This window comes from Erinaceus europaeus, chromosome 2 (assembly GCF_950295315.1).
Source record: "Erinaceus europaeus chromosome 2, mEriEur2.1, whole genome shotgun sequence".
Classification (NCBI taxonomy): Eukaryota; Metazoa; Chordata; class Mammalia; order Eulipotyphla; family Erinaceidae; genus Erinaceus; species Erinaceus europaeus.
In genome coordinates this window covers 28,864,012-28,879,494 of record NC_080163.1, presented here as the reverse complement: position 1 = coordinate 28,879,494, position 15,483 = coordinate 28,864,012, and positions in this window count along the sequence as shown.

The following is a 15,483-nucleotide window of genomic DNA, read 5'->3' as shown; positions in this document are numbered from 1 at the left end:
AGCCCCTGGCTCCCATCTGCAGGGAGAAAACTTTGCAAGTGGTGAAGCAAGGTGGCAGGTGTCTGTCTTTCTGTCTCCCTCTCTATCTCCCCCTCTTCTCTCAATTTCTCTCTGTCTGTATCCAATAATAAATAAATTTATATATATATATATGTATGATTAATACTAAGAAAAGTCCAAATAGGAACAATGTGTACTATTTTAAAAGAAGTGTTCTGCTTTTGAGAGGTTCTCCAGAGTCAGTTCCAGTCTACCTCATTGATCTGCCCATTTCAGAAAGTGGGCAGCTACAGATTTAGTATAATTGGAGCCTATGATAGGTTTGTTTGAATAAGGATGTCAACCTCCAGCCTTCTAAAGTGAGCATGAAGATACAAAGCCTGAAGTGATTAGGAAATGTACATATGGCATGTCCTCTCAGTGCATGCAGTCTCTGCTCGGGACACAGTTACACCCTCCTCTCAGAACTAGCCAGGACAATTTCGCTTTCTGTGCAACTCTCTGGAATGATCCTAAGATTTTAAGCATGCATGATACCACTGTCAGTCCACTCCCAGGGCTGATTTTTTTTTTTTTCATTTATTTTAGAGCAAGTGAGTGACAACATCACAGCATTGTTCCATCATCTACAGAGCTCTTCAGGTGCCTTGAATAGTGTTCTTCTGTGATAACAGGGCTGGGGCTCAGGGCCATATGCATCATAAGGCATGTTCTCTTCTAGATGAGCTATCTCATGATCTAGAAAAGTTATCTATTATGTATGCATTTTCTCTTTTCTTTTTCCTTTTCTTTTTTATTCCATTGAAAGAACCTCTGGTACTTCTGCAAATCATTGTGTGACCCTTTTGAAAACAAAACCCTGTAAGTCACTGAACCCAGCAGATCTACCCTACATGAGTCACTATAAAATAAGAAACAGATTCTGAACTATTGTATGATTAGGACTTATTCTTCCTTAACTACTCTCCATTCTGGTTTTGTTTTTGAAGTATGGACTGATCACTTAAAAGTTATTCTGTGGAAGTGAATTTGTCTAAGCTGATGGCCTCCTGCCCCTGAGGAAAACACAACGTGTGCTTGCAATTACCTGCCTCTGTGCTCTCCCTTTTCAGTTGCTTGTTCTCTAACAAAGTTTTACAAAGAGGTGATGGTGACTATCTGTGCTTTGCAATTCAAGCTGTTTTTAGAGCTGAGAGAATTTCCCTAGAACTGCCTCTCTCTGCCTTTTCTGACCCCTTTGCCCTTGCACTCATTAAAGCTGAGTTCCTGGCTCAAGTAAAGGGAAGATTTTAGTTATTATCCTTGGCAAAGGAACTCTCTCCATTGTGGCTTTGATTTGAACTTCAGCTCTTCTGAGTGTAGAGGTCACATGTGAATTTGTTATGCTTCCTGGCAAATGTCTCAGAATAAATGAGTCTGGTGAAATTTTCATGAAGTATTTTGTTTTTTAGTGTTTCTCTAATACACAGTAAATTGTAATTTATGAGGCGTGATTGAAGAAACTTTTAGAGGAAGTTGTGTATAAGATTAGGGGAATTATTAAATCAACTTTATTGTGTTTTCAAAACTTAAAAATGGTTTACAGCTATAATAAATTGCTTGAGCGTGCAATCAACCCATAAATTTTAATAATTTAATAAAAACTCTGCAGTTAAGTTGAGCTCATGGCCAAATGTCAGGGCTGGTTTTATGTCATGTGTAGTGATAGGTGTTTTAGTTTACCTGGCTGACAAAGGAGTGAGCTGTTCTCACATGTGATGGGCAGTGACTGGTCGTTAATTTTAATGAACTAGAACTGGGGACTGAAGTAGAGTTTGAAGTAAAAGAGTGTACGATGTGTCTCTGCTCTTTACAGCTATTGTGCTGGTCACTGTTGTAGTTAAGTATTTTCAGAGTAATACTTGTGCTATTTCCTCTAGCTGTTTCACCTTGCAAATCAGCTATGAAAATAATCACTCCCATTTGTCAGCTGTTAACTGCTTTGAGAAAACATTTTCAAAGTAATAAACTAACTAAAGTTAAAAGAATTTGCAGATAGAGGGGCCTCAAAATACAGTGACTGGATGCTGGATTCATTAAATCTCTATCGATTTAATCAAGTCAGCAAGCTGTGGCTATTTTTGGTATTTCTTCTCTTATGAGACTCAGTGTTTCAATTCTAAACAACTCTCATAGTGAAGTGGGATCTCTATGGAAAAAAAAATCTGTATAGACTTCAAATGTATGTGTCCATATAATGTGCCAATCATAGGAGTCACGTAACATTATTTGCATGCACCTCTATTATTTTGCATATCTATGCTTAAATTTAAAATAAATTAGTGTATATATAATGAAATATGAATTCTTTTCATTCCCTTTATTCAACTCAAATGAACTAAACTAATTGTAACACTAAAGTGACTGCCTTAATTGGAATTAGTGTTCAATTGTTCATCTCCTTTTATTTATTTATTTTTTTTGGTGTGTGATGATCATAGCAATACACAAACTAAAGAATACTTAGATAAAATTTAAACTACTGACTTTAGACTAAAAGCTTTCTCATGACCAGGAAAAAAAATGTGACGACTATTAACAATGCAGGAATCTTTACTATGATAATTTAATTCTCACTTTCTCTTCTTATTGATGTGACCAAAAAAAAAAAAAATACAAGACTTGAAGATTTTACCACTAAAAGAATGTCACTTGGTAACTAATGTGTATATGTATTTATTCATCCATGCAAGACAGGCATATGCTAATATATGCACTTGCCATGACTACATTTTCGCTTAATGAAGAGCTTAATAAAAATCAGCATTCATAGCCCCTGCGTAGTCAGATAAATTAGTTAATGCACAATAAGCAGCTCTTATGTATAATGCAAAAGATTAGTCTTATCATTTGCATAATGTGTTACAACCAGCCCACAGTTTCAAGCAGTAGAAGCTCCCCCATTAAATGTGAGCTGAAAGCTGAATGACGTCAATAAAGTAATTATGCTTCATTTGGCATGTCTCATTCATTCTCTGGAGTTCAAGACCTTATCTGAGCTCCTTTGACAGCACTGCTGAAAGGCATTGGTAGTGTTTCAAAAGCAAAGCACTGGGACTCCGGAAAGAAGCCTGGTGTGCTAAGTTTCACTGTGCCTTGTCCCACAGTAGAAACACATTTTGTTCTCTAGTCTGTGCACATATTTATGGATACATGTGTGTGACCAGGAACATTTTAGTTGACAGAGTAACAAAATTACCAGTCCAGTAAATTACCTGTATCAGTGACTTCCAGATTTACCAACATTCTCACAAGAAAGAAAAGTCTGCCAATGAATGCATGCCTATCTTCCTCAAGAACACTTAAAACCTATGCTTGCCAATAGGATACAAAGACTTCACTGACACAGTGTGACTCTCCTTTTGTCCTCAGTGAATATTTCCATGTCTTTGAGAAACAAAAATAGTTTTATTTGAAAATAAATCCAATTCAATGCACATACTTTACAAATATGAAAACTGAGGACCAAATAAATTATATAATTAGCCTATGACCCAGTTTTACTGGGTTTAGAACACAAGTTTCTTTTTTTTTTTTTTAATTTTTGACATCTTTTTAAAAATATTTATTTACTTTCCCTTTTGTTGCCCTTGTTTTTTATTGTTGTAGTTATTGTTGTTGTTATTGATGTCATCGTTGTTGGTTAGGACAGAGAGAAATGGAGAGAGGAAGAGAAGGCAGAGAGGGGGAGAAGAATATAGACACCTGCAGACCTGTTTCACCACCTGTGAAGTGACTTCCCTGAAGATGGGGAACTGGGGGCTAGAACCCAGATCCTTAAGCCAGTCCTTGTGCTTTGCGCGCCAAATCCGCTTAACCCGCTGCGCTACCGCCTGACTCCCAGAACCCAAGTTTCGTAGCTCTTATTCTTTTTTTTCCTCCAGGCTCGGTACCTGCACAATAAATCCACTGCTCTTAGAGGCCATTTTTCACATTTTGTTGCCCTTGTTGTTGCTGTTATTGTTATTGTTGTCATTGTTGCTGTTGTTGTTGGATAAGACAGAAATCGAGAGAGGAGGGGAAGATAGAGAGGGGGAGAGAAAGATAGACACCTGCAGACCTGCTTCACCGCTTGTGAAGCGACCCCCTTGCAGGTGGGAAGCCGGACCCTGAACTGGGATCCTAATGTTGTTCCTTGTGATTAGCACCATGTGTGCTTAACCTGCTTCGCTGCAGACCGGCCCCCAGCTCTTATTATTATTGCTAGTATTTAAAAGTTTGCTTTTAATAAATAAGTAAAAGAAAAACTGCTTACCTTGTACACTGATTTATTCCCTCAAGGACTGAGAGACAGACCATTATATATTTATCATGGTGAGCTAGGGAATATACTTATGTAAAGATTCATATCAAAACTATGGAGGGCCTAGGAGATAGCATAATGACTATGCAGAAAACTTTCATGCTTGAGACTCTGTCCCAGATTCAATCCCAGGCACTATGATAAGTTAAAGTTGAGCAGTACTCTAGCAAAAAAGAAATTTAATTAATTAGGCTACAGAACTGCCTCTTAAATATGATATCTTTATACACTCCAAATATAATTCTATCTCCTAGCTCAGGCAAATACTGCAGTTGATATTTCTTCTGTAACAACAGCATTTGAACAAACACTGCCCCCGCCCCTGAAAATAGCACGTTAGTGAGATTCCTTGTTTCAGGTGGACTTTCTTGAACATATAAAAAAAAATTTTGTTCACCAAAATATTATTTCTTCTGAACCCATGCATTCATTTTTATCTTAATTGCCGTCAGTTATCACTGGGGTTCAGTGCCTGCATGACAAATCCATTGCTCCCAGCAGCTTTTTTTTTTTTATTTGACAGGACGAAGAGAAATTGAGAGGGGTGGGGAGATAGAAAGGTAGAGAGAAAGACAGATTCCTGCGCACCTGCTTCACTGCTTGTGAAGCATGTCCCCTGTAGGTGGGGAGCAGGAGCTTGAACTCTGACCCTTGCACATGGTGATATGTGCCTTAACCTGGTGTACCACCGCCTGTCTCTGAAACCATGCATTCTACATTATGCTATTCATTATATTATATGACATTATAAAAACACAGTTGTAGAAAAATGATCTTTGCTCTCTATCTTTTGAAATAAAAAAATCTAAAAAAAATAAACAAATCAGTACATTTAGTAATCTGTGTATTCAGTATTTTAATCTGTACTTAAAAGTATGAGTTGAGATAAGGTATCAGTATAGATAGATACCTTATATAAAGTCTCCCCAAAGTTTGGCACATTTATAATAAATATTGATTCCAAGGTTATTATTTTTTTTACATTGTAACCATGTTGGCAATAGAGAGTTTTAGTAGGCCTTACTAAATGGTCTTTGTGGCTATTGCTATACCATTGCTACATCTTAATTAGTAGTATTATTTCTAGTTCAGCTAAAACAGCTAAATGGTCCTCCTGGGAGTTACTCTGGGATATGATTTTGTTTAATCTTATTATTAATGATAACAAATTTTACTTGGTTCGAGTGTCATCTATATGCCAATGATCCTATTATTTAAACAAATAATTATTCCATATTACAATTTCTTTTAGAACATGATAATAACATATCATAGTTATGGCTTATTCAAAGTAAATTAGGTCTAAAATACTAATAAAATTAATTGCAAGATGTTTGATTAGAAACTGGAGCTGGTTAAGGCAGGAACACTCTCTTCAGGTTTTTGATTGTATGTTATACTCTGGGATTAAACTACCAGCATAGAATATCTATCTCGCAGCTTGTTAGCAAACAAAGAGTAATTGAAACTTGGTTGCTAGGAGACATTATTTCTCATTGTTGACAATCCTGGTTTTCTTTGATTACTGGCACTATTGTTGTTCATTACACAAACTGAATGTTTTTATATAACATTGAAGAAACATATTTTGGAGCCCAATTGTTGTGTGAATACTGCCATGTGCTACCAAAAGAAATGTTTATTCACAGGTTCCACAGGTTAACTATCTCTGGTAAGCATTTGTTCAGAAGGCTTTAATACATATTTTTTGATATGTTGCAAAGTGTAGATTTTTACTGAAAAACAAACTCTTATGTTTTTACAGGACAAAGATTTTCTATAATGCATAACATTTGGCTTTTCCTTAAAATTGAAAAAGAACCTCATCTGTGTAAATCTGGCTCCTTTATCTGTCTGCATGATGTTAAAAAAGACTAACAGTACCAAAAATGTTCATTTTGGGTATTTTATGGATTTAGGCATCTGGATATAAAAGCAAGAAGATTTTAGAATGATTTTAACAAGAATGAACATTTTGGTATTTAGATTTTTGTGGTAAAGACTCTAATTTACAAAGTAAGAGTTAGCTTTATGTTTTGGAAAAACTTCAAGTAGGTAGCTTGTGGTGCAAGAATTTTTTCAAAACTCTTTACTACAAATGCAAATTCAGTTATTTTTACGCTTTCTTTTTTTAAAGATATGACTACAAATTGATAGGAGTGTACATAAACACCTTTCCCACCACCAGAAGACAGTGTCCTACCCCCCCGTGCTTTCTAATCTCAGCTGTTCTCATTGCTGCTTGCTTTTTCTTATCCTCTACATATTGTAAGAACCAGTGTTTTGTTGTTGTTTTTGTTTGTTCACTCTTCCTGTCTGCCACTTGCATACATCACATTCCTGTTTTGCAGAATAAAAGAATAGACAACAAGTCAAGCTTTCTTTCTGGTCACAGTTGCCTTTTGTCTTTGCCTCTCATTATTCTCTCTTATGGAAGAATAATGGCATATTTTTCTCCCTCTTCTGTTTCTATTCTCTTCTCTTGGAAATCTTGGCTGTCAGTTACCCTCTTTCCCTTCACTTTTCAATAATTATTTTATGTTGTTGTTGCAAGTTAGCATATTCAGGCTAAGTTCATAGTTCCCTCTTCCGACTTCTTTGTTTGGTTTTGTTTTATGAAACCAACTTTTTCTTTTAGAAAATCACTCAAGTTTTATAGATTCCCTGATTTTCAAATGTCTTGAGAAATGTGACTTTCCTAAATACTCTAACCAAATTTGTCTTTCTGAAGCACAAATGGCCTTAAAGTCTCCACGGATTTTTCTTAGTTCTAAGTCATGTAATTAACAAACACAAGTCAAAGACATGTCAGTGGTTTACAGACTTTCCTAAATATCTAGAAACTTAAAAGTAATAAAAGAGAGAAAAAGTATGTTGAAAATGTATATTAAAGTCTGCAAGGACCAGCGCAAGGATCTCGGTTAGAGCCGCTGGCTTCCCAACTGTAGGGGGGTTGCTTCACAAGCAGTGAAGCAGGTCTACAGATATCTTTCTCTCCCCCTTTCTGTCTTCCCCCTCCTCTCTCCACTTCTGACAGCAATAATAACAACAATAACAACAACAACAATAAAAACAACAAGGGTAAGTAAAAGGGAAAAAATGGCCTCCAGGAGCAGTTGATTTGTAGTGCTGGCAATGACTTTTAGAATTTTGTGATTATGATTTAAGTTTGTGATCCATTTTGTGTTCATTGTGTGGTGGTGGTGGTGGTGGTGGTGGTGGAGGTGGTGTGTGTGTGTGTGTTGTTGTTAAGGTCTGTGTTGAATATGTATATATTCATTTGCTGAAAGGACACCTTTGCTCCATTGTACTTCTTTGAATTTTTATTTTTAATTAATGTTTTACTTCTTTTATTTTGCTGTCTGTCATTCACTATAACATTTATTATTATTATTATTATTATTATTATTATTAGCTAGTGCTTTTACTCCCTGTTGAATAAATGTGTCCTGTGTGAGGTCAAGGATGACTAGTTTCCCAGCTGTCAATATTCAGGCAGACAATTGATCTTCTCATTTTATTTAATCTTAGTAGCCATTTCCTTTTCCCTAGTCCCAACACTACTTAGAGAAACTAAATGTGTCTACTGTCATCATTGCTTTGAGTAAGTATAGTATGACATGAATCAAAGACCCGTCAGGCCAAAGTAGAGACTCAATTTATTACTTTAGAACAGAGCCCTTTTTGAAAATTCCTTAGAGCAGACAAATCTCTATGAAGTAACTAAGCAAGACGGCAGCAGGTGCTGTCATTAAATTTATAGTCACTGGCAGCAGATAGGAAAGTAGTTTTAACAGTATGCTGCTATGTGGACACCTGTAATGGCAGCCAGGCAAATCCACATATGACAGGAAATATAGGTGGTCCAATATTCCCTCATTAGGCAGCTATTAGTGAAAGCATTTATTCAAATGATTTATTTAAAAAAAATTATTGGGCAGATAAAATAGCTTACTTGGATAGTGTATTGCTTTGCAATGTCTGCAACCCAGGTTCAAACCCAACCACCCACATTATAAGAAACTTTAGTGCTATAGCCTCTTTCATTCTCTACCTCTCTCCTAATTTGTCTCTCTAAACAATAAAAATAAAAAATAAGATAAATTAATTTGTTGATTAACAAGAGAGAGAAACAGAGTATCTGTTTGGTATATAGAACATCAAGGGTCAAACCCAAACCTCAAGCTTTCAAGTTCATGTTCTACTTGCCATTCGCATCCCACTCTGCACATGCGATTTCTGAAAGCTCATGGACAAGTGTGACTCTTGATATGAAACTTCTGATACTCTAAGTTTACGTGAAACCAAATTATCCAGGAGACTGTAGTACTTTTTGAGACTATTTACCATGAAACATCAGGTTCTTCTCTGGTCTACTTCATCAAGAATCTCTCTTGGTCCCCTTTATAGAAATTCAATTTAAAAGTGAGATAGTTTCTTTAGGTCAGTTTAGGTAATATGGTCAAATTCATGATAATGGCTTTTACCAGAGAACGATGCTTGTTGAAGTACAGTTGTCTCATTGTGCTTATTTTCAGAAAGAACCGTCATTTTGGGCTAGGAAAGCAGCTCATTATCCAAGTGAGTAATAAGTAATTTTGCTAGCCCAGGGAGTTCCAGGAAATTTTCTTTCTTTCTTTTCTTTCTTTCTTTCTTTCTTTCTTTCTTTCTTTCTTTCTTTCTCCCTTTTTTCTTTTTCTTTCTTTCTTTCTTTCTTTCTTTCTTTCTTTCTTTCTTCTCTCTCTCTCTTCCTTTCTTTTCCTTTTCCTTCCTTCCTTCCTTCCTTCCTTCCTTCCTTCCTTCCTTCTTCCTTTCCTTTAAGCTAACCACCTCAAAAATATGAATTGGAAGAAAAGAGATTAGCTAGAGGAGGAGAGGAGTTTAGTTAAGGTGCACCTCACCTAACAATGACTTTGCCATTGGTTATGAGAAGGGAAGTTAAGTTGGCTAAATCTGCTCTGTCAGTACTAGCATGAACTTTGTCAGGCACATGACCCTGGTTCCAGTCTGCCTCACAGCACTGGAGACTAGGGAATGTTATGATCCTGTCATCTCTCTCATCTCTATCTGAAATTGCTGACCTATAATAGTGAAATCCTGAAATGGCAAGAAGAAGAAGGAAAAGGAGGAAAGGAGGAGAAAAGGAAAAGGAGAAAAGGAAGAGAAAAAGAGGAGGAGAAGGAGGAGAAAGGGAGAAGGAGGAGGGGGAAGAAAGGAGAAAGAGGAGAGGGGGAACCTAGTTAAATTCGAATAGTACTAAGCGCAAAGACCCATGCAAAGATCTGGGTTTAAGCCCCCGCTCCCCACTTGCTGGGGTGAGGCTTCACAAGTGGTAGAACAGGTCTGTGGGTGTCTATCTCTCTCTCTCCATTTCTGTCTTCCCCTCTCTTTTCAATTTCTCTCTGACCTATGAAGAAAAAAAAAATAGCCATGAAGAGCAATGGATTTGAGATGCTGGAATGACCCCAGCAATAAATAATCCTGGAGAGAGGGAGGGGGAGAGAGAGAGAGGGAGGGAGGGAGAGAGAAAGGGAAAGGGAGAAGGAGAAGATAACAGAGGAGAATGGGGATGGAATCAGCTGGCAGCCATGTCATTATGAAGGTATTAAGTCTTGGCAGCAAAATGAAAAAGGATAGTGATTTTTGCCTCCTTCCCATGCCTGCTCTATACGTGAATGGAGCTTTTTAAAATACAGAAATACACATTGTAATGGAATTTTCTTTAATAGGAATTTCCCTGTAATAGAGAACAATATATTCACCACCATCCTTTATTAGAAATCCTTAAGAGCTTAAAAAAAGTGGCACTATTTGTGAGTGCAATATATCTTTATCACCTATTTACAGAGAGGCTTAACTTTCAGAAGAGCATCTACTTATGCAAGTACATTAAGCTAGCCCATAAAATATGTGATGTGTGTATTTGTATGACAACCTATGCAATGAATATAAAAGGTATGAGAATTGTGTGTCAAAGGCCACTTAGTGTAAAACTATATAATCAGTGTGAATACTATTTAGTAAAGCGCTTTTTGCTTTATTACTAGGCTAACATAGCCTGTGGGAAGAGAAGAGTGTCAAAAAAGAAATATGGGCATGTGTGATTTTTGTGCTTGTCTTCAGGAGAGCCAAATGTTTATAATGGGCATGCAAGTAAAATTCTTTATAGAATATGTATTGAAAAATAATATCTCAGGAATATTTCAAATAACTAAGAATGATACATTTCACTTTTAGTTTCAAATAACATCAATAAAATCAATGTGTGTGATTAATTTCATGAAGGGTATGCTGCCATGGAAAGGTGGCAGAAGTGATTGTAAATCCTTCTAAATCATAGCAAACACAAGTGCCTCTGTTTGCTAAGATGTTCAAGCAGATGTTTCTATTGCTCATGTCATGTCACATCACCTCTTGAGCCTCTGATTTTAGCCAGAGTTACTATGATGGACCCTTCTATACTCTGGCACAGTTCCCTCAGGCGTTCACCATCTGTCCTGGTTTCTGACCTAGGGCCTTCTTTGTAGGTGCCAGAATGTTCTGCCCCAGATCCAAGATGCAAGGGAGTTAATACCTCCACAGAAATCCTCAGCTTACCACACAAGTCAGTTGAGGACAAATGCTACAGTTGATTGCATTTCAGGCTGACAATTCTGGAGAGCATTTGGTTGATTCATTTCCTGGGAAGAAGTGGAACAGAGCCTTCCTTGCTCACAGGACTAACCCTATAGCACACACTAACAGTGACCTCTCCCCTTTGTGAACTCTTCACTCTTCTCCTTTCCCTATATATCCTTCCCTATATCCTACATCTAGGATAAATCAGCTGTCTCAGACTCTGCATTTCTGCAGAACCCAAACCAAACGAAGATGATCACCAGTATATCTTTCCTGTATTATGTATAATTAGAATTTGTGGAGTTTGAGTGTATTTGTACATAGTATTAGGCTAGTTTAATAGAAATGAATATCAGTGATACAGTGCTCATTGCTCATTTTTTTTAGCATTACCTTCCCTTTCTTTAACTAAAACAAACTCACCTCTTATACTCAAGAGTAAGTGATGAAGGAGTTGAATCTACTCATATTTATTGTATAGTATTTTATTCATTCTCTTGTTGAGATGTGAAATGTATTTTAACCAAAGTTGAACATAAGAATTGTTGGTGATGTTCAGATTGCTTATTGAATCAAAATCATATATGCTACATATGGCAAAATTAAATTATATGAGAGAAGAATGAATGAATGATAATCCTTGCCTTGCCACTTCCTATTTCTAGTCTATTTCTCGTGAATGAACTTTACCGGTTGGTTTTATAATGCTTCAGATTACTTCCATCACTTGAAAGAAAACACAAACACTGCAATTTGTCAGGTAAAAATAATGGAGTGGGAAAATTGGATCCCTAATATACTTATTTTATGTTTCCACTCACTACTGTGATAGAGACAATTTCTGATAATCTCTTTTATGATCTTATATAATATTTTTATTCTACATAGTCTAACAATTTCCTCCACTCTCCACAAAATGGAATACATTATCCTCTCTTCTATATCTTGTCCTCAATTAGGTCCTCCCATCCTTTACTTCTAAATGTAAATCAGACATTCTATTCTAATTATAACCAGAACTATGTCTTACATGTTTTGGCTTTATATTCAAAAAACTGAAAGGACAAGCTACATTATTCTTTACATTATTATGTACATGCAGATTTGTTTATGAAATAGCCAAATAGTGTATTAGTATTATATTTTCTTCCCCATGAGTTCAACACCTCAGCCTACTCTTCCTGAGACATGAGTGATTTGGCAAATTTCAAGTCCATTAAAGCATCTCTGTTTTTAGAGCAGTTAATTAGGAAACTACTTAAATTTTTAAGTATTATCTATTTACTTATTTATTTATTATTGGATAGAGACAGAGAGAAATTGAGAGAGGAGGGGAGAGACAGAAAGGCAACTGCAGCACTGCTTTACCACTATTGAAGTTTTCCTCCTGCAGAAGGAATTTGCCAAATTACTAGGTTCAAGCCTCTGTAAGACGGAAGCTTCATGAGTGGTGAGGCAAGTGTTTGTTTTCTTCTGTTCTCTATCTCCCCTTCCTTCTTAGTCTCTTTATGTCTGTATCCAAAAAGAAAAGAAAGAGGGAAAGGGGGGTAAAGAGAGAGAAAGAGAGAGAGAGAAAGAGAGAGAGAGAGAGGGAGAGAAAGGAGAAAGAAAGAAATCAGTGCTAGAAATAGTAAATTTGTCATACGGGCATCAATCCACAGTGATAACCCTCATGGTAACAAAAGAAACAGCAGAAGAGAAATAGGGGAAGAGGAGCTCTTTTTCTATGTCTTCTTCTTCTTCTTTTTTTAAATTCCTCTTTTTAATAAGAAACTTGCATTGCTCTATTAGAAGTTAAATTATTCAATCTTACTTCATAGTATTACCCATGTATTTTTCTACTATTTTGGGATTATTTTGCCTAAATACTTACGATGCAGATTTAGACAATTAATTTGACAGATTTTATTTTTCTTTTAAAAATATAGATATTTATTGCTAATAATTATCTCCACTCATTTCTTTAATCTTATCATATATAATGTGATTTTTTTGAGATTTCATCTTTGTTTCACGGATTATTTATAAATGTATTGATCAATTTCTAATTACTAAATATCTCTGTTATTTTAATTTCACACATGTGATACATACAAATATATATATATATATATATTTGTATGTATCACATGCAAGTAGTGTTTCTGCTGCCTTTCTTGCTTGTGGTACTCTATAAATGTAACATCAAACTGGTTAATTGAATACTCATGTCTTTTGTATCCTTTTTTATTTTCTTTAGCTATTCAATTATCAATTGAGAGGAAATATTGAGTTCTTCAACAATTTTTTTTTTGCCTACCTGTACTACAAGTAATAAACATTAAAATTCAGTAGTGGACTTCATCAAAATTAAAATACATACACTCCCAAATACTTCTATGAAAGTAAATAAATAATGCCACAGATTGGGAGAAATATTTGCAACTCCTTTATTTGTTTGTTTACCAGAGCACTGTTCAACTCTGGTTTATGGCGGTATAGGAGATTACATCTGGGACTTTGAAGCCTCAAGCATGAGAGTATCTTTGCATAACTATTATGCTATCTACCCCCACCATCATATTTCTATATTATGAATAAAGAATTCATAATTGAATAAGCAAACAAACTTTTAAAAGCATTTGTTTTTATGTTTTACTTTTTTTTCCCCTCCAGGTTTATTTTTGGGGCTCAGTGCCTGCACAACAAATCCACTGCTCCTGGAGGCCATTTTTTCCCCTTTTGTTGCCCTGTTTGTTTATCATTGTTGTTGTTATTGCTGTTGTTGTCAGATAGGACAGAGAGAAATTGAGAGAGGAGGGGAAGACAGAGGGACAAGAGAAAGACACCTGCAGACCTACTTCACTGCTTGTGAAGCGACCCCCCTGCAGGTGGGGAGCCTGGGGCTGGTACTGGGATCCTTTTGCCAGTCCTTACGCTTTGTGCCATGTGTACTTAACCTGCTGCACTACCATCTGGCCCCTAGCTTTACTTTTTAAAAATATTTATTTCCTTTTTGCTGTCCTTGTTTTAATTGTTGTTGTAGTTATTATTGTTGTTAATGTCATTGTTGTTGCATAGGACAGAAAGAAATGGAGAGAGGAGGAGAAGACAGAGAGGGGGAGAGAAAGATAGACACATGCAGACCTGCTTCATCGCCTGTGAAGCGACTCCCCTGCAGGTGGGGAGCCGGGCCATCTAACCGGGATTCTTACGCAGGTCCTTGCGCTTTGCGCCATGTGCGCTTAACCCACTGCGCTACCGCCTGGCTCCCTGCTTTACTTTTTATATTCTATTTATTTATAGAATAAAGTCAGAGAGATTGAGTGGGAAAGGATATATATATATAAAGGAAGGGAGAAAAGCACCTACATCACTGTTTCACAGCTCATGAAGTTCCTCTTGTGCAGGTGGGAACTAGGGACTTGAACCTGGGTTCCTGAACATAATATCACGCAGATGCACCCCTACACGGTTACTAGAATAGAAATGGAGAAAGAACAAAACCAAACACCACTCAGTTCTGACATAATATGGTTCCTGAAATAGAATCTGCAGTACCTGGGATCTTAGGCATAGAAGTGATAGTTCCAGCAGACTTTGCTCCTTCCCTAAGTAAGCATGAGTAAGAAGCTCCCCAAGGAAGACACACAAATAGCCAATGAACATGTGAACATATGTTCCACACTACTTTTCATTAGGAAAATGCAAATCAAAGACTCAGTAATATATTGGTTCTTAGTACAATGGTTAAAATAAAGAGAGAAAATGAAGTATTGAGTAGGATGTGGAAAATCTGCAATTCTTCTACATTGCTGACAGGTTTGTAAAATGAAACAACTTCAGAAAACACTCCTTGTAACCCTAATGTTGCTTCTGAGTTAAAGAAATAGCCTTCTCCTGTTGCTGAATCCACTTTTTTTTTTTTAATCTGTTATCACTGTGACCTTTTAAAAAAATAACATCTTAGATGGTAATTTTCCCCTTCAACTTAAAACTTTTCAGTGTTTTTCATTGCTTTGATTATAATGAATAATATTTTGACATTTTACAAGGATCTCTAAGGTCATGTTTCCATCTGCTTGCTCTCTTACACAACTCTTCCACTTAATTCTTGCTTCTCTGACCTCCCCATTTTTTCTGTCAATTCTTCAAATATTCTTCTTCTGAAAAGACACATGCTATGTCTTCTGACTTAAACGAGTCTTATACCTTCTCAAAGTATTTCCTTTAATGTTTCCCTATCCTATCCCAACACTAAGTTCCTTTCATTGTGACTTATACATTCTTTTCTTTATCATATTTTGTACTTAGTCTATAAGTATGGCCTACTTATAACTATGCCTCTTAGTTTATAAAGTGGGAGCAAGGAACGTGTGTATTTTGCTCATCATTGCATCTACAATACTGAGAGGATTGACACGTAATTGTTATAAAAAATGGACCTGACCTCAGACAGCGTTTTCTAGATGATTTTGACAATTTGGAAACTTCTGATTAAAAAGTTTTAATTTGGGGCCAGGTGGTGGCGCACCTGGTTGAGT